Source organism: Orcinus orca, chromosome 4 (genome assembly GCF_937001465.1).
Source record: "Orcinus orca chromosome 4, mOrcOrc1.1, whole genome shotgun sequence".
Taxonomy (NCBI): domain Eukaryota; kingdom Metazoa; phylum Chordata; class Mammalia; order Artiodactyla; family Delphinidae; genus Orcinus; species Orcinus orca.
This window is the reverse complement of record NC_064562.1, coordinates 126939706-126960639: the sequence shown is the minus strand read 5'-3', so window position 1 is coordinate 126960639 and position 20934 is coordinate 126939706. Positions and strand designations below refer to the sequence as shown.

The window sequence follows — 20934 nt, the reverse complement described above, 5'->3', positions numbered from 1 at the left end:
CCTCACTTCATCAGGCTGACTTGGAAAATGAGTACGTTTTAGAATTTCAGGATTCTATGCTTTCTGTAAAAGTTGTGCTACTCAGTAAAATGCCGCTCAGTCACGGAGCAAATGCTCTCAGTGTGTTAAATCACCTGATTTGGGGGATAACTTGATTGTTTTGAGCCACTCCACTCACTTTCTTTGGTAGCTCCTCAAGTGGAAGAACTCTCATTTTCTCTTTTCTTTAATAAAGAGGATAGAGATCTGAGACTTGGTGTTAATTCTATTCTTTACTTTTAGCTAATGAAGGAATATTTGCCAGTACAGAATTAACAGTGATACAGAAAATTTTTAAAAAATGAGAAAATCAAAAAAGGCAAGTGAAACACACTAGCTTTCTACACCATCTATTACTGGCAAAAAAGTTTTGTTTCCTACTGTTTCCTTAATGCTTGGCTTTAATAGCTAACTTAGAGGTTTAAAATATAAAATAATACATACTGACTGTATTTGCAAACTGCTGAATGGTAGTTAAGCCTTTATTGAGTATCCATTATATACTGTACTTCAAACTTTTAAAGGTTACCAAGAAACAGAATAAACATTTCCAACCCTCAAAGACAACCTTACTGGGGAAGTAAAATGAGTATATAATTCAACTTACAAAAAATTCCAAAGCAACATTCTGACTCACAGGATGAGTTTATTTAAATTTAGACAAGTTGGAGAACTTATTCTATACTTCCAACTATTATAGAAGAAAAGGCATTTCATATTACACCTTGACAAAAGGAAATAGAAGAACTGGATTGATAATTTTACTTTTATAACATTACAGTGACGAAGGTAGCAAGTAATATGGTGCCAATTTGAAAGTAGAGTCAGAAGTTTAGTGATCTGTCCAAGTTCAGTGGGAATTCACTGGGATTATCTGCATGAGTTAGACACAAGCTATTAAATATCCAATCCACTGTGGTTTTACATGAGACCACTCTGTGTCCTGGCTTTTGTGGGGGAAGAAACCAATACACACACTGAAAAAAAGTATGTATTATTTTGGTAGTTTGTTGATTCTGTGACAGAAATGTATAACACGGTCTGTTTAAAAAAACAGGCTTGATTCTCAAACTTTAAAGCACTGAAATAACAACTGCTATGTTTTTTCTTGGGAAAAAGTATCCTAATTTGACCTTATTCAAGCAGCAATATATTTCCAGGGGGACCAATGAAGAGGAAGGAAAGAACTGATGAGGTCTAACTGGTGACTGCATTTACAGATTAATCTTGACAGGGAACAAATAACATCTCCTCCCAGGAGGCCCCAATATAGCCAACTGAGAAGTGGGGTCATTATGAGCACAGTGGATTTTTCTGATTACAATAAACTTTTTAATTACTTTAAGTGAAACATTCTTTTCAGTGGTAGTAAACTTAAAAATTAAGCACTGTACTGTCTTTTTTTGTCATACTGGCTATGCATGCAATCCTTTCTTATTCTTTACATTGCTTTGCACAGCAATTCGTCTGCCCTGAAATCAAAATGGGAAAATGGTACACATTTATTAAAAAAGCACTCACATACCAAAACCTGCAAGAACCCACACAGGGAAAGAATGAGCTGAATTAGTGGTCAGCAGCTTAGCCCCAGAGCAGTTTCATTTTTATCCATGTTCTACAGTGGTCTTTCTCATGTAATTTCATTTGAAGATAATAAGTTTGGAGAACAGTTATCCAAACGAATCAGTGAAGGTGGGGTAGGACTAGAATAATGATTCAATTTTTATTTTTCAATTAGGTGATAAATTTTCATTCTAGGAAGATACTACAACATATCACAAAACATACCAACTACATACATCCACAATGAAAGTCATTATGAAAGAGTATTCATGAAACGATTGTGTCATGGAAGCAAAACAACTAATTTGGAACGTGAGAGCCAAGTAATCAAGTTCCTTTAAAAAGCGGGGCGGTGTGGGGAGAATGACATTTTCTGACTGATAATATTAAGTCACAATAAATAATATTAAGGAATCAGTGTTAATTTTCAAGGTGAGATAATAGTACTGTGGTTACGTTAAATAGGAGTTCATATCTTTTAAGGAAACACTCTGAAATATTTACAGATGAAATTATATGAAGTCTGAGATGTAGGGCATGGAAGCGGGGAGAAAGTGAGAATGTAAATAAGGCGAGATTGGCTATAGGTCGTTAAATGTTGAGGCTGAATCAAACTACATCAGATTTCTTATATTGCCCCCACCACTTTTGCACATATTTGAAACCTTTCATAATAAAAAATTTTAAAAGACTCTGTTTTGAGGACTGTAAGCAAAAAGGAATGGCTTTGATGAACTCTGAGAAGCAGCAAAAGACATTTCTGAAATTATTTTAATTCTGCCTAGTCCCTGCTTTCGATAGTCAACAAAATTGGGCTTTAGTTCCCTAATGTGAAGTAAGGCTCTATAAAGTGAGGCTATGGCTTCATCCAACTCTGTAATTAAGCCCAGACTGTGATGATGTACATTTGGAGTGTCTGCCTAATGAGTTACCAACAACACGTTGTGTTTTTTATCATGGCCCCATTCTACCTACACACCCATCATATAACATTTCTAGCGTACTCTGTTGCATTTTTCTGTTAGTTTGTGCTTCGAAATCACACCCGAATTTCAATATTATCTTAAGCAAAACATAAACAAAAAGTTAAATGTGGTGCAAAAATAATCATATCAAATACTTCAAAGCCATTAGCACGGGTAAATGAGTTCTGTCTATAAAAACACAAGAAGCACACCCGCTATTAACACTGTCTTGGGAAATCAGAGGCTATGACTGTGAATGAGTAGAGAGGCCATGGCTGCTTTTACCAAAACTATGTGACATGCTCCTATTTTTCTACTTTTCACAGAATTAAAAAGTTAAACAAAATGAAAATTCCAAACTATGGAAGGAAAATCTCCAACTTCATCTGTCTTTAAACATTTTTTAAATATGAAGAAGTAGTCTGATGATCTGAATGTTTAGGGTATTTGAGCTAAGTTAACTAATATTTTTAATCCATAGTTTGCTGTCACCAAAAGGCAGCGTGGAGAGGGAATTTTTCATTGGTTGAATACTTTCTATACTTTAGGTACTGTGTACCTCAGACATAATCCCTTATGATGTAGGCTTTATTATTCCCACTTTAGAGATAAGCAAGTTGAGGGTCATGGAGGTTAAGTAATTTGCCTTAAGGTCACATACTGAATAAGGGGCATATTCAAACTTTCCAGAAGATTTTGACCCCATGGGTGTTTTTAAAATCATTTGCCTTCCAGCTTACTGACATAGTCCTGAACATTTCAGAATGCAGTAATATACAGAAAGGTAGGATTAACAGAAGCCCTTCTAGGTACTCTTATTAGACTTCCAATAAAGTAATTCTATAAATATATATGTGTGTATCACGTATGTATGCTTCCATTTTACTAATGAATCAATTTCTACCCAGCCGGGTCCAAAGAAAGTTAATCAAATTCCACAATTTCCTCTAAATACACTAGAGAGAGACAGCTGAAAAGTCAGAGACTAATTCAGCTGGTCACTCCTACTATTTTCACATTGGAAAGACAATTGCTTACAACTGAATTCTCTCTAAACTTCAAGCAGCAATAACTCAGGCCAGAACACGCTCTCCTGTCACACTCTATCTTCTCCAAGTTCGGGGGAGTTTTGTCTCATAAAGATAATTAAAGACATGGCAGTGCCACTTGCTAGGATTTCTCTCTTTCTCTTTTACCTCTTATAAAAGAAGAAACTTCAGTTTAAAGATTAGATTTTTTTCTCTTTCTAAAGCTGAGTATACCAACTGGCATCGGCTGTATTAAAATCAGGAAAAACCTCAATCAAAAAGCCCCTCTCAGAAGGCAGGCTTTCTTGTTAATATGCACCAACATGAAAGGCTTTCTTTTCATCCTATACAACTACAGTGTGTGTAAATTGCAGGGGGCTCATTGGCATAAATCTTGGCTGCGACCTCTGAGGTAAACTGGATTTACATTACTTTCTGACAAGAATTAAATGAAGGCCTTGTGGATATACGAACAGCCTTCTAGGCTGCAACAGATGGGCATGAATGTGCTCCCTAGGAAAACTATCAGTGACATCTGTGTCCTCCAAATTCTGGTGGTCTCAGCCAATTAACAGGGGGAAAGAAAGGGTGGGGTTGGGAGGCCACTGCACAGCCCGCAGCCAAAACTGAGGCAGAGTGTTTGTGTTTGGAGATGGGATCAGGCTGGCCCGAAGCAGCGAGGTTAGCACTTTATTGTTATCTTTCAAACGGAGAATGTGGCTTACAAGCTATTTGTATACCACAGTGAGGATAATATGATTTTTCTCATTTGACCGTAGGAGATGGCCTTCTCTTGCAGCTGATATCATATTTCAGCGCAATCTCTTTGAGATGGGTGTTTACTTTCGTCTCTTCTGAGGCAGGCTGATGGTGCTGCTGTCTGCCAGTTTATGTGGTGCGTTCACGTGTCACAAAGCAGGTGAACTCTAAGACAAAACAGAGATCTCTCCCCAAAACCTTCCTCAAAATCTATTTCTTTCCTCCTCCAAAGCAGCTTTTACTGATTTCACAAGGAAGTCAAAATCAAGGGTTTCTGGTTAAAACAGTCAAGAGAGATTACATCACAGAACTTCAATGAAGTGATGCAGGATTCCTTGAAAAGACAGCAAAATGAACCATGAACCCTACTGTCTGAATTTATCAGATTTTGGCATGCCAATCCCCCTGTGTTTAACGTGCAGGCAGAAGGAAAACTGGATGAACATAAACAGAGAATAAGATTCCCCATGCACTCTCTCGTCTCATTTCCCTGGATTGTATGGAGCAAACGACCAGGACTGGGGAGCTAAAGACATGGCAGGGGAGATGAGAACTAACATTTACTTGTTCAGCACCAGAAGGAATTAGGAGATGACTATTTAGATATTTTAGGCCCCGTGTCTCCCAGGCCCAAGCATTAAGAACAGAGGCTTTGGACCCAAAGTACCCAAATCTGGCTCCACCACTTCCTGGATATGACACAGTGGGCAAGTTACTGAACTTCTTCGTGCCTCACTTTCCTTATCTGTAAAATCAAGCTAATAATCGTATCTACCTCTTAATAAGGATGAAATAACCTAACACATGGAAAATGTTTCTGACACTATTTGAGGGCTATTTCTATCCTGACTTTATGAAGAGGAGTACTGAGGGCCCATTTTCCCCAGCCTCCTCCTTAGGCTTGGTTTAGAGGCCCAAACCTCTAAACTAATTTTTCAAAATGAAAGGCGTTATGTTCTATTAGTTTTTAGAAATTCACAAAACTGATTTTCAAAAGAAACAATTTGTATTGCTTTTAGGAACTTAAGGTCATACTTCACATATTTCCTTTAATGTGTAAGATTCTGAAATTATGATTTGCTAAAATAAACTTATCAATAGCATCTGAATATCTCTAAAATATAAAATAGTCTGTCAAGAGGCTAATAAAATACTTAGACCCCCCCCCAAATTTAAGGCATTTGTTTTAACCCCCTTTTCCTAGTTGTAGAAATGGAAGTGAGTAGCTTGTGCTGTTGTAAATTGAGGTTATTATATGTGACGTTTTAGAAGACAACAGTTAACTGTGATAGTTTGGATATAAACTATTTACCTCTTTGTCCATGGCATTGTTTAAAACACTAATTCCATATAGCAATTGTTTAGAACAACAACAACAAAAGGAGGGCAAAAAGGGTAAGTGGACCTTCTAAACAAGAGAGCCACTAGCTGTACATGCTCCTCTTGCTGTGTTTTTAAAGTAAATTTTCACTTATGTATTCTTAGTCTCTCATTTTCTGCTCTGTATGACTTCTACTGATCCAGTTATAAAAACTGGAGCAAGGTGAGCCTCAGCAAAATGTAGGATTGCTTCTAGGGGAAGCCAAATTATTGGTCCACAAAGAAGTGCTTGCTCTTTCTCCATTACTTATTTGCTGGCTTTCAAAACTCATGGACTCAATAGTGAGGACGAAGACAACTGTGGGCACAATTTTTATATAAATTGTGAAGTTTTCAAAATCTTCATTAGGCTGTAGTGCCAAACATAATTTTCTCTTATTCTATTGGTATGATATCTTCATGTTGATCTTCAGACAGCAGAGGGGCCTTTGTCTGCATAGAGATTCAGAAGAGAATTGACACTAAACAAAAGCACCTGTTGTTTCGTTCTCGTAATGGCCTCAGAAGTGACCAGTTGGCTGTATTTTCCCCACCCTCCTCCTTGGGCTTTTCCCAACACTACCATCTCACACATCATTACTGGACGTAAAAGGAGAATAATTGAGGAGAAGATCAATAAATTTAAAAGTTCTTTAAGGAAAGACATAATGAATTTGGTACAGCACATATTTTTAGATCAAAGATGCCTTTGAAGTGACAAAACCCTAATCCATAAACTACTGAAGCACTTCCTTTCTCTCCCAAACAGCTTGTTGTCAAATAAAATGGAAGTTAATGAAATTATCTTTATCTGAAAATGGCCAAAAGAAGCCATCACCTAATGACAGCCTTGTCACAAACGACAATTGGGGAAACTGTCAGGAAGGCAAGGCCTAACAAGCAGAGGAGTGGGCTTGCTGTTTGCACTAATCTGGCCATGCAGCCCCACACACAATCCCAGCCAGCTTGCTGTGTGAAACAGCTAAGGCTTTGTCAGCGGTGGCAAGGACTGGAAAGAGTGCTCTTTCATGAATATGTATTACCATCCCTCGAAGCCTACAGAGACAAACCCTTCAAAACGGAGATATAAAACACACACACACACACCACCGATCAACAAAAACCAAGAGAACCTAAGCTACTCGGTTGAGTGTAGGGAAATGCTAGTAACTAATGAAAGATCACGCATTGGAAATTGAGCCACAGGCACCCGGTTCCATGTGTTTGCAGGATCTTTATTTCCCAGCAATTGAGATGAAATCTTTAGGGGGCTTTTCAATCTTTGGGAACCACGTCTATAGATTCCAAGAGGCTACACAGAGTTACATGGTTTGCAAAGCATACACCTTATAATGAATTCACCTTCCCAATGCCAGATATGGTCTGAAATTCTAAATATGTGAAAATAATTTTCATATTAACTAAGTATACGTGCAGTTTTAAGAAACCGATCAAATCTCACATTGGCTTCCTATGAAAGTAGTAAAAACACTATATGGAAAACTATGAAAAAGATGCATTTGTCCAATATTGAGCAGAAAGACATTGTACAGGCAAAAAGTAAAAACTACAAGCAAGAAATTTTAAGGTGAAATGGGGAAAAGACCCACTCTGCAAGCCCTCTGTAATCCTAAAATAGTGTTTAAAAAAGTGTTAAAATATTTTTTAAAATTCATATTATATGTATATCCTTTTCTACAAAGATGAATTATTTCACGTTCATCTCTGGACACAGATCTAGTAGGATGTTTTTGAATGACTGAACTTTGGTTTTTCTACTGACATGGCAACTTAATTTAGTTCAAATATGAGTATATATTTAAATTCACTTTTCATAGCAGCAGATGCATAGGCAGAAGAGTAAAAGGTTGTTTCTCTTTTAGTTTTTCTTCTGATATGATAAAGTTTGGTTTCCCACTGTGCAAGAGACAAAGCTCAGTTTTGAGGGTTTTCGATATTATGCCATGTTTGCCATAGATATTTACATTTCATTAGCATATTCTACTCTACGTGAAATCCAGCATTGAATGCTCCCAGCACACTAAAGCTAATCCTCTTTAAAGAGCTACAGGCTATATTACATGTAGCCACAGCAGCAGCCGTGCCATCGTTGCATCACTTTGAAGACGATGAACAGAGTTCTCTTGTGCGTCCCCTGTACCCAGACTCATAAACCACTGCTTTCTGTGCTGTGAAATCCTTCTGTTTTCATCAAGGAGAATTATGAGAAGGCCGAAATCCACGTTACCACTCTGAAAGCTGGATTGTACTTGAAGAGGAGATGTTATGCTGATTTCACTTTTTCCTAAGTGTCTATCCACAATGTTTTCAACTAAGATTAAAATGAACTATATCCAAGTATTTTGGGTCCTTTGATTAGCATCAAGTGCTAACCACATCTTTCATCTAGGGAATCTGATCGTGGATAATCAGAGGAAAGAGACTCAGTGATGTCACAGGTCTTCTTTTCTTTACCCTATTTTTATAGGATAACATTAAACATTTAGATGAAGTAATTTGTAGTAGCTCACTTCTCCGCAGACAAAGATGACTTAGCTAGCATTATCTATGCAGCAGATAGATAATCCAGTATCCAATTTCAACAAAATATAACAAACTAAAAGTTGTACAACATTGCAGAAAATGTAATTTTTTAGTTAAAAACTAAAGTGAGTACATCCTTCTACTGATGATATTCCCTTACTAATGCTTAGATTGTACTATAAATAAAATTGATCTTGTTTTTCTTATTTGATTATAATTAAATTGTAAAAAATGGTTTATAAATTGTAATTTTGAAAATAATTATTTGGTAAAAATTGCTATTGAAGATGTCCATTATACTGCTTAATGTTATTTTACTTAAAGTGCCACATGGTAAATTCTCCTATGATTAAAACAGGAGACACTTTGATTTTCATACCAAATGGAAATATTTCTTTTTATTAGACTATGTCCCTTTTTGCCTTTACTCCCAGGAAACTCAGATTTTGTGATCAGTTCCATGCTGTCCTTCACTTAGATAATCTTGTACAAACCATCTAACCCAGACCCTTTGTTACTTGGTCCACATTCTTTACCATTGGCTTAGTAGTTCTAGACATATGAATGTGTCTCTTTATAGGTAATTTCAAATATTTTTGAACGTGTGTGCAAGTTAAAATGCAATTCACAACAGTGTTCCTTATTTCATTTCGCCATTTTCTTCACAAGCATGTGCCAGAAAGTCTTTTTGGAACAATGGAAAGAACTCAGCGCTTGGAGTAAAATAGGCCTGGATTTGCCGTACACCTACTAAGTGGCAGGAATTATTTGCCTGCTCTTCTGAGGTGACTGAGCCGTGAGGCAGGCAACCAATTATTTCCGTGGCTGTAGGCAACTTTGGCACTTCCAGACACCAAAGAAAACTTTGCTGTACGTTTTCTTGCTGTACCCCTTGCTTTAATCCTGGCAATACCTAAATTCAGACTAAAGCCTCATTTATAATTAGTATAATTCTCTGCTTATTCTTATAGTCCAGTAATTTCCAAGGTAAAACATACTCTGAAAGATTTTATTACAGTCATCCAGACATTAACAAATACCTTTCCTAGGTGGCGTGCCTCCTTCTGTGTCTGTACCACTTTAAAGCTGCTAAGGCACCTCTTTCTGGGTGATTTTCCTATTCTTTCTTACATTTCTTCCTGAGTGTCTGTTTAGCGTCACTTTTCCCCCACACTTCTAATTTTTTTTTTTTTTTGCGGTACGCAGGCCTCTCACTGCTGTGGCCTCTCCCGTTGCGGAGCACAGGCTCCGGACGCGCAGGCTCAGCGGCCATGGCTCACAGGACCATCCGCTCCGTGGCATGTGGGATCTTCCCGGACCAGGGCACGAACCCATGTCCCCTGCACCGGCAGGCGGACTCTCAACCACAGCGCCACCAGGGAAGCCCTCTAGGATAATTCTGATTTACTATCAAAACTGAAAAAAAATCTAGACTATAATTAAGACAAGTGAAAAAATTCTCTTACTTTCAAAAGAAAGGTGTCAGGTTCAGATGATATCAGAGTCAATTTCCACCAAATCTTTCAGATTTATGTGATTTCCAGGATATTTAAATTATTACAGAAGACAGGAAAGTGTAAAAGACATTTCCAGTTCATTTTATGAGGCTGACATAACACTACTATTAATATCTGACCAAGAAAATGAAAAAAAAGATAACTAAAGATAACTATAGTAGACACAGTTGTTGCCCACTCACATCTCCAAAATATAAACTGCCAAGTGTAAATTTAATAAGAGGTGAATCTGAGCCATAAGAGGAAAGAAACCTTTACTGAGGTGAACAAAAGAACAACCAACCAAATAATATTTATGGATTCAAAGCCTTCATATTTTAAAGATGTCATCCTCTCCTAAATCATCTATACTTTTAATAAACAACCCCAATGTCCATCAGCTGATGAAACGAAAGTGTAGCATACCCATACAACAGAATATTATTCAGCAGTAAAAAGGAACTTGCTACAACATAAATGAACCTCAGAATCATGCTAAGTAAAAGAAGCCAGACACAAAAGACCACATATTTTGTGATTCCATTTATAAGAAATTTTAAGAAAAGGCAAGTCAAGAGATAAAGAAAGAGGATTAATGGAGTAGAACGAGGGCTGGGGATAGGAACAAGGATTAAATGTAAATGAGCATGAGGGAACACTGGGTGATTAAAATGTTCTAAAACTGGATTTTGGTGATATTTGCATAACTTGGTAAATTTACTAAGAAGAATTTAATTGTACTGTTAAATGAGTAACTTTTATGGTATGTAAATTATATCTCAATAAAGACGTTAAAAATTGTATTTAGCTAGTAAGTTTCATTCATTAATTTTTGGTTATCCCTATTTACAAAAGAGGCAAATGAGGCTCAAGGAAATTAAGTAACTTGCTTGCTGTTAAAGCTTTTTGTTTTACACATCAGAATTCATACCTCAAACTGTAATTTCTGTCTGCTGTCCTCCCCTGATTGAATGCTTAAAGACATCTATCTGAATCTCATTTTACCCACTCTATTAGTGAACCTACTTTCCATTATGCAGGGTACTTCCCTATCTATCCCCACTGTATGTTGGTTACGCAGATCTATATATGTGTTAAAATTATAAAATAAAGACCAAACTAAAGGTCAATTTTACTGTATGTTAAGTTAAACAATAAAATAAATAAAAATAAAGCCAATTTATTCTGGTTTCCAGAAAAAGAAAGAAAGAGAGAGCGAGAGAGGAAGAAAGGGAAAGGAAAAAAATCATGAAGCTGTAATGTCTTACCTTTTAAAACTGAGGTATCTAAATAGCAGAAAAAGAGTCTGACCAAGTTACACCTGGAGGAGTGGGCTTACACACCAAAAAAAAAATTGCATGATTTTTTTCTGACTTATATTGATATCAACAGAAACTAGGGGAATGTGTGTGAAAATAAATTCTAAAATGCTAGACTAAGGAAGGAGAAAAGAACATAGCTCCCTTGGGTCAAAATGATTAACATGGGTACATTTACCAGAGATTCTAGATTCACTGTGCTGTTTCATTAGGTGGGATTGGTTATCACAATTTGGTTAGAAAGTAGAAAATACATAAGACGCCTTGGTAAGACACACATGTAACTGAGGATAAGAGACAAATTCCACGAGAGTTCAGAGATCTATTAATTCACTGATGTTTCTGGGAGTCTAGAGATCTGGGGTACACTGAGGTATCCCCTCCAAACTAAAAGACAATTTGCTGCACCTTGTATCCAGTTCCACAAAGAAAGAGGCACACACATTTGGTGGGATTCTAGTATAAGAGAGGCAAAATAATATTACATTGGTGTTGCTCCTTCCTACTTATTGAATAAGCCATGAGGCTTCTATATTTAAGGAAGGCTCACAGCAAATGAATATTCTTCAGCCAGTTCAGTTTAAAGAAAAAGCCACTCTTGCCACTTAGCTCTTGTGACCCAGGAAATCTAATGTGTACAACATTCTGTAGCAGATCATTGAGCCCATGGAATTTCCAAATAACACAATAATAGTACAGCCCCTAGAACTGACAGCAAAGCCATACCTCTTTGACAAATAACTAATGTCCTCAAGAAACTTCTGTTTTTTTCTGTTGGGTTCTTGTAAAGACTGAATATCTGGTCATGGGAAATGAACTGATAATGATACCTGTGCTGTCTCTCCCAAATTAGATGCTGTTTGACGGACCTATTGTTAAATTTGGATGCGCAGAGCAGCTCTCCATCATCAAGATGAAATGGCACATACAAGGTCACCCTCAACCACGTTCTAGAAGCACAAGAAACTTTCATGAGCAAATGGCTCCAACTCTCGTGGCCCCTACTCTTGCTGTAATGCCACCTCTTCCTGGACCCACACATATAAGGGACTACCTTATGGACAGGGACGAGACAGTTCAAGACTGATTTACTAATGATTATGCATAATATACTGGCAATGGCCATAAATAAATTGATGCAGCGTTAGAGTTTTCCACACTGTTGGCCATGAAGGACAAGTAGGAAGATAAATCTTCACAATAAGCAGAACTTTGAGAAGTACATCTAATTGTATATTTTACCTAGAAAGAAAGATCATCATAGTGAAGATTTATACATAGAGCCTAAAGGTTTGTTTCAATGATGAGCAAGTTGGAAGGAACAAGATTGGATGACAAGGAGGTTTAGGGTAGAGGTACATGTATACACATCTCAAAATAGGTTCACGCTGTGAGAATATTGTGCCTCATGTGAATGCTCAGCAAAGGGCTCTCACTACAGAGGAGACTCAATAATCAGATGGGCAGGAAGCTCAGTACTGCAAATGTCAGCTATCCTTTCTCCCCAGAAACATGACTATTCCTCAGTAGGTTCAAAAGCAAAGTGGCCGTGGTGACAGAGATGGAGGTTATCCATGGGCTCAACCACGAGAACTTGTTACCAAGGCAGATCCAGCAACCACCTCAATTGAACGCTTAAAATGCCAGCAGCAGAAACCCATGCTGAGACCTCCATACAGCTCCAAGTGTGGGGAACAGGGTGGCGTGGCTAGCCTCCTGCTGACTGATTATACTGAACCTCTTTCACTGTGGACTTGGTAGCAATTTTTCTCACTCGAATATGTTATGCATATAGATTTTACTTCCCTGTTATGCTTCTATGAGCAAAACTTTCTGTGAACTTACTGAAAGCTTATTCAGCCCACAGTAATCCATATACTATTACTTCTGGCCAAGAGTGCTATAGGATTCCCACAGGATTCATTGGTTTTACCATAACTCAGGAGGAGCTGGCCTTGTAGAGAAGTGCAATAGTCTGTTACAAAGACTCACAGAGCCAGCTGGAGGGCATCTTATGAAGTTGGGGTACTGGCATAGAGAAAATGGTGTATGCTCCAAATCAATAACCAATATATGGTGTGTTTCACCCAAGGACAGATCACATGGATCCAGGGATCATAGGGAAGAAGTGGGAGTAGAACCTCTCATACTACGCTTCCTCCCCTTACTGAGAGTGCATTAAGGAAGCTATAAATCTAGCCTCATAATAGTTGCAAAAAGGGGAGCTGTGGTCAACATTTATATTTTCTTGCTTTCATGGTAGTGTATATGTTCATACAGTAATCTATTTGTTTTTTCCCCATCTCTTTTCACCTATCATTTTACCTAGGCTGTGTCGGTGGTGATGATCTTTATAGTTTAGTCCGTGAATAATATATATGTAGCTTTCACAAAACTTATCAAATGTCCTCTTCTTTTTCTTATTTAACTGTCTACACAATAAATTCTTTCTAGAATTAAGTTCTAAGAATGAGTCTGCATTTCCAGATGAATTTACACACTTTACTGACTCATGAGAACAGTACAATCTAGCATGTTTCTCTTTTAAACTGGTTGTCTAGAAGCTCAGAGATTCCTATAAACTCCATTGTAATGATTCATTCACTTCAGGTTTCCAGACACTGCTTCCTTCCTTTCTTCTAAATGGTTTCTGATCAGTGCTTTTCACTTTAACTTTTCCTGCACTAGTTTATACCCACTTTTAACGGTGCATGTCACTTTGGCTCCTATTTATAGATAAACCCTGCCTTTAGCAAAGCAGTTCATGACTTCCCTTAGCAGCAGCTGAGCCACAGAATGACCTGTTCACTCAGCCAGGATTTGTTGGCTGCTTACCATGTGCAGGTGCAACAGGGCCACTCCTCTTCACTGCGCACAGTCCTCATATCCTTGAGCATCCCTATTATTTCATGTCAGATGCCCATTGTCAATTCCATGGGCAACACTTATGTGATGTGTGGCTCCTCTTATTTGGACTGTCTTTCAGAGTCTGTTTCTGACTGTTCCTCAGTCCCATCCTCTAGGTTCTGTCTTACACCAGTGGGTGCCTTTAGACCCAAATCCACTCTTAAATAAGATCTTATAATTTCTGAATTTTCTGATAACTTCTCTATTTACCATGGCTTAGACTAACTACAACGTTTTAGAAGCTTTTAGAAGTTACCTGAAAACCAGAATTGCCTCATCCTGAGAGCTAGGGACTTTCTTCCTTTTGAAATGAATGAAGATGCCGTGACCGTATAGTGATTAGTAGTCTGTATTGTGAAATGAATGAAGATGTGAAATACATGGAATTGGGACACAATGCAATCTCTGGAGAGATGTGCTCTCCACTGGCAATAGTCAACCAGGATGTTGGTGTATATGTCAGTCTCTTGAGAGTTTGGTTAGTAAAAATAAAAGGATTAGGCTGCACACAATCCACTGCTCTTTCCTCTTTTTCTATTCTTTAGGAATAATACTTGTCTGATATAGGTACAATCCCTCATGGGTAGGTGGACTATCTTCCTCTTTTTTTCCCCTAAATTGACCTTTCCTCCTTCCTGGCTGCTTGTTCTACCCAAGCACATATATTTATTCTTTAATTCATTCAACATTCTTGTAAGTACCTACTATGTGCCAGACACAAAATGTTTAAGGATAAAGAGATAAACGTGGTACTGTTTCTGGGCTCTAGAAGTACACAGTTGTGGGGAGGCTGATATGTAGACAATAATTACAGCCTCATGATAGGTGACAAGGCAAAGGCACTATAGAGGCCTAGAGATGTCCCTTCACCTGACCCACAAGCTGAGAGGCTCTTTGGGGACAGTGACCCTGCTTTATAATGCAGCTAAAAGTCATCAATCCATCCTGTTGCGTGAGTTGCTGAGCTTTTTCACAACTGAAAGAACCAACAAAACATCTCAGGTCACTGCAGGAACAGGCAGTTTTGGAAAGTCACACTAATTTTCCCACAAACTCATGTAGTTGTGATCTGGGATAGTAAAACCTGTACTCCAAAGTAGAATTTTGAGGAAAAAAAATATGTTTCTCCAGAAGGTAGGGCACATAGATTATACAAAGTACTACAGAGCTCCCTTAGGAGTCCTGAATGCCCAGTGTGGTACTCTAGAAATTTCCTTCAGCCAGTGAAATGATGTCACTAAAGGATGGTAATTGGTCCCTAAAGGATTGCCTTGGGGAGGGTACAGAACAAATACTCAACAGTGGCGTAATCAAGCAAGGGAGGATATAATTACTTATACACATCAAAACATGTGGACTCTTTGGACATGTACAATGGGTTCAGATAATTAAATAGTGTTACATATGGATATTCTGAGAAGGTAACATTTCTGTACCCCTCAAGAGACTTACAAGAAATCTATTGATGTTCCCTACTTGATACTCTTTTTCTTTATATCAGTGACTAGCAACCAGCATGAATACTCAACAAAACATTTCTACCAGAAGCAAATGCAGACTTGTCTCTCAAAGCACATATGATTGAGGGTGGACTCACTTTGACAGACAGATTAATGGTCCCCTTGGAAGAAGGAACCCAGTGTGTCGGCAAAGGATGCTTTTGGCTTGTACAGCCTTTATTAATGTATCCACTTTACTTAGCCCTCCATTCAACAAAACAAAAACCACTGCTTTCTTTTCTAGGTAGTCATTGCTTAATACTCATCCGATCCAAGTTCGCCATCTGCAGGTCATACAATTTACAATTGCTTTTGAGAAGATTGCATGGGAGGATTCACATGTGCCTCCTTTTGGGGGAGTTTATACTGCTGTTGATTGATAACCACAACTGATGGCTATTTACTGCATAACTACTGTCTTGTTAGATATTTCCTGGACTCTTCTTTTACATCTGTCTACACGCAGGGATTTACGTTAAAAAGTTAACAGTGAAGAGGAGCTATGAAATACATGTTTTAGTGTCATGTTTCTTAACTTAAAAAAATACAACCTCCCTTCTGGTTAACATAAAAATAACACACATTCATTAATGCTCGTATTACAAAGCACTAATAATCCTAATCATCCCTACCATTTACTGAGCCCTTAGCTTGGTACCATTGGCCTAAGAACTTATAAACATTAACTAATTTAATACTTACAGCACATTTATGAAGTACTTTTATTCTCATTTTGTAGATGAGAAATCTGAGGTTCTAAGAGATTAAGCAGCTTAGCCAAGGACATAGAGCTAGTTAGTGAGTTGGAGATCTGTCTCACTTCAAATCTATGCTCTTGAAAAACCCACCATACTGCCCCCAAGGATTCCATTTTTCTGTGTTTCAAGCCTACAATGACTGCCTATGTATTTTTCAACTACTCCCCTGCCTTGAGGTAAACATATAAATATGTGTCCTCCCAGGCAGGGAGCAGGAAAGAATAACCTTTTTCCTCAACGTGCTGTACAACAGCCAAGAGTACAACCAGAAACTGCGAAGCAGTCTCTTGCATCACCAAGCTAGTCCAGTAGTATTCCAGAAGCATTCCAGAAGTCCGGGGTAAAGTTGTGACCCACTCTTCTTCTCCCTCTTCCTGGAGCTTAGGTTGGCAAGTGTGTCCTGATCATATCTGGCCCTCTCCACTGACTTTAAATTTAAAGTCGTGTTCAATCAACAATGCCTAAGGTCCAACCCTCTCTCCTAAAGGATCCTCAATTTGCAGTTTCTGTCATATTTTTCTTCAGAGTTTGCCTTTTTAGAAGATCAAGAAGATTTATTTGGGGAGGTATTTTCTTTATTTTTAGTTGAACTTGAGTTTCTATTCTTTTCTGTCCCCAAAGGTGAGGTTCACTTGGGCAAAGTGGAGGCATGCCCACTTCTGGAATCCAGTAATTTTTGGATAGGCTACCGAAATAACTAGTTTGCGTGAGAAACCATAGTTCCCTGGGGACAAGAATACTTTAAAGACTGAATTAGGAGATTCTTCAGTTTAATTTAGCTGCAAGGAACAGAACATACCCAAACTAGCTTTAACATAAAGGGGAAATTATTGGGTGGACACAAGGATATCTCATGGACGTAAGGACAGAAAATGAAGATAGTCTTCATGAGGGATTACAATCAGGACATGGAAATTTGTTGGAGGCAAAAATAATCTCTCTCTCTCACTCCACAGTCTGCTTCATTCATTCCACCAAGACTTAGTGAAAGCCTACTATGTCAGGCACCATGCTAGGTGGTAAGAGTGCAGAGGTGAACAGAACAGATAAGGTCGGCTTTATTCCTCTCTGTAGACCATCCGTATCTGATCCACTTACCCTGGTTTTACATGCCCTCCTGATTCAAGCCCTCAACAGAAACTGACTCAGTCTCAGCATCCTCAGTTCAAAGACAAAATCTTAGCACAACACACAGCTTGTTACCTCTGGTCCAATCAGGTATCCACCCCTGGTCCAATCAGGTACAGCAACAATGACTCTGGTAGGGAGGGAGGGGGAGTTGCATGGGACAGTCTCAGCAGTCAGGGAAGAAGAAAGTAAATTGTGTGGAAACGGGTTGTTGGTAAGGAGGATATGACCGGTGAAGGAAATGATGATCATCTCATCTCTACTGCAAAGATTTTCAAAGGTAAAAGAATGGGGCTTCCCCGGTGGCGTAGTGGTTGAGAGTCCGCCTGCCGATGCAGGGGACATGGGTTCGTGCCCTGGTCCGGGAGGATCCCACATGCCGTGGAGTGGCTGGGCCCGTGAGCCATGGCCACTGAGCCTGCGCGTCCGGAGCCTGTGCTCCGCAACGGGAGAGGCCACGACAGTGAGAGGCCCGCGTACCGCAAAAAAAAAAAAAAAAGATAAAAGAATGATGAAAGTTTCCATAACTTGATAAAAGAAAAGGAAAGCACCTCAGAAGGGCTGAAAACTCACCATGAGGTATGGAAGGGTTCCCAGACATATGGCCTATGTGGGGACACAAGTTTGAGTCTGAGTGGAAGGCTCTGAATGAAGAACGGGTTACTCAAAAGCCCTCTAACCCTGCATAAGGGGAACCTTGGTGACTTTCCTTGCGAGCAGAGAGGAGAGAGCAGGGGAATTACAGATCTTAAAAACAAGGCCTTCCTTGAAAAGTCTGAAAAAATCCTGTGGCTGCTTAGAAGTTCAAATTATCTAAGGTAAGAAGAAACATTTGTAAACCCTGGAGGCAGTCAATCTCCAGTTTTAAGAGCAGCAGATGGGGAACAGTGACACTGCAGCAATAGCTTACGAAGACTGGAAAGCCTCCCAAAAAATGGGGAGTGGAGTGGCTAAAAGGTGAAATATGCAATGATAAAATTTTTGTGATGGTTGCCTAAGTTTTTCAGGCATTAGGGCTAATGTGGTCTCTGGAAATAGGAATTATAATTATCAATGTAAAAATAAACTCCTCTCCGAAGTCTGGACTGCCAACTTGAATGTCTCAGGTACCTCACTTCTATACACTGACGAGATATTTCAGGTTAACTCCCTTCTTTCAAGAGAATCTTGAGAGGGTAAGATATGTCATTTGTTCAACTGCAAATTTCTAAGGAAGTGCTTAATTCTGATCAGATTTACTAGCAGACTCTACTTTGATTTGTAGTTCAACTTACCATTTTGAGAAAGTAAAAATCATGTCTGGTAAAAGTTCCCAAATGAGTATAGTGTCTAAAGTTCTTTAAAACTTGCAATGAAATTCAGTATATGGCAAAAGGCTGCAGATGTAAAGAACTATAGTTACTGTAATACTAACTTAGCAAGCTACAGACATTGCCTTAGGTTGTTTGGACTTAGCAGTTATTTTGTATATGAGTCATAGACTCACTTGCCATGAGGTAAGGTGTCTAGAAATTTTATTTATGAAACCAGGCGGCCTACAATAGCTTATTCTCATTAGCCCTCTCCTAATCAGATCTGAAATCTAGAACTGTTTTCTCAGGGGATGGTCATCCTAACCAGGGGACTCTTTGCCTTTTTTCAGTTCCTTAGTGGTTCCCCTTCTTCTCATTAATTAGTTAATTTGATTCAACAAGTATGTATTAAGCCCCTCTGATGTGCCAGGATCACCACAATCCTTATTCTCACCACACGATTTGGGGAGGGGCAGTCCACCCTGGGCTGTGGGCATGTCTGCAAGTTCTTGCTGGATGTTAAGAATGCCAGACCAATCTCTCCTTGCCTGGGCTATCTATCAGGTTTGTATTTGCCTCAGCCTTGAGGGATGAGGTAATGTCTTACTCTGGGCCAAAGAGTAGCCTTGCTATAAAAGCAGTGGATTCCCCAAGCTCAATGTTCCTTGGCTGCAGCAGAAACCCACTAACATCTACCTGGATCGCTCAGTATCACTCCTTTGGACTAGGAGGACATGAAGAACTGATGGCAACATGATGCTCATGCTGCTTGCTGTGCTCTGAGTAGTAAAGTCCTTTGCCTTTGACCCAAGAGTCTCATGTCTTCTGCCAGCATCCATGGAACAGTAGCAGGCTAACTTATTAACTCTAAGGAGAGTAAAATAAAATCCCAGACCCTGAAACAATCTTAATTTCCAAGAATTTCATCACCCTTAAACAAGCCTCTTGCAGAGTAAAATTCCCTAAAAGTCTGTCTAAAATAGGACAAAGGTAAAAATGTCAACTTTATTCATTATAAATTTTTTATACTTTCTACATTCTCCCAAATTTGTAGCCTGCATATTACAAATTCCATGCTCTTCAAAAGTAACAATTCTTAAAAATTAAGATCTGTGGTACTTTTCTTCCAACAATGCAAACTAAGCAAAATTTCCATGGTTTCTGCTATGTGCCAGGGTCTGCAGGGGATGTAAGGATGAATGAGACATAGTCCCAGTACTTTTAGGACTCAGGGTTTAACAGAGACAGCAAACACAAATGTGTATCTCAAATACAAGACTGAGTGTGATCAGATATAGTTGAATTCTAAGCAAAGAATGGGTAAAGGATGGGGGAGAGGAGATTTAGTTCAGTTATTGTTTATTCAGAAGTCCAAACATGAGCCAAACACTGAAGGACGGAGACACCAACAAGTGGGAAAAATGGGCGAGAGGCAGGGTATAGGAAACGAGGGAAATGGTGTGAAGAGATGCATTGCAGACAGATGGCATGAGATGGGGACACAGCAAGAGCAAAGATGCAGAAGGATCTTGCAGATCATAACAAGAACCAGCAGGTAGTCCAGGGTGCCCAGACACCACTGAGAGATGATGAGTTCAGGCCATTTCTGCTTGAAGTGCCCATGAAATCTTGTAGAGAAATGGCGCTCTCTACAAGAGGTGGGAAATGTTAGTTAAACTGAGGAGAGAGATTAGAACAGGAGATGAATCTGGGAATCATCCACACAGGGGCAATAATTGAAGCCATTACATGAGATTAAAGGAAGCAAAGGTTGGATATGAAGAAGACATGGACTTCTAGAGAATGCCTCTATCCAGGAGTCAAAGAGTGAAACAGTGGCCTGCAGAAGCAGCAGCTGGAAATGTGAGAACCAGGAGAGTGTAGAGACATGATACTGTGCAACAAGTTCTACAGGAAGCCCCAGGATAACAACTAGGAAGAGGCAACTAGATTGGGTGCCTGGAATGTTTTCATTGATCTTGTAAATAGATGTTTCAGAAGAGGACAGACCAGAAGAGTTGATGCATGAGTGTTAAACAAGGAAGTTTAACAGAACTATTCTGAGAAGCACTGCTGTTAAGGGAAGGAAAAAGAATATAGTCTCAAGGGAAATGAATATTTCATAAGAATCATTAGATTTGAACATGTGCATAGGCTAAGGAGAAGATGTCAGAAGGCAAAATTTTTTAAAAAGAGAGATGAAAGAAAGGGACTATGAATAATGAGAAAAATCACAAAATAGGTAAAAAGATGTTGGTTTAAGAAGATAGAAGGAGTA

At 38.8% G+C, this 20934-nt stretch overlaps 1 protein-coding gene across 26 annotated transcripts in view; it reads right to left on the bottom strand.

The window, feature by feature from the left end:
- The window catches only part of ALPK1 (alpha kinase 1), a 151759-nt gene that overhangs the window by 101149 nt on the left and 29676 nt on the right, over window positions 1-20934 (bottom strand). For 5 of the 26 annotated variants that reach the window (XM_049709631.1, XM_049709623.1, XM_049709628.1 and 2 more), the window contains exon 3: window positions 11903-12022. The exons of the other annotated variants lie outside the window; for them this stretch is intronic. The gene's annotated coding sequence lies outside the window, so the exon portion shown is untranslated. The remainder of the gene's footprint in view (window positions 1-11902; window positions 12023-20934) is intronic. 26 annotated transcript variants of the gene reach the window in all.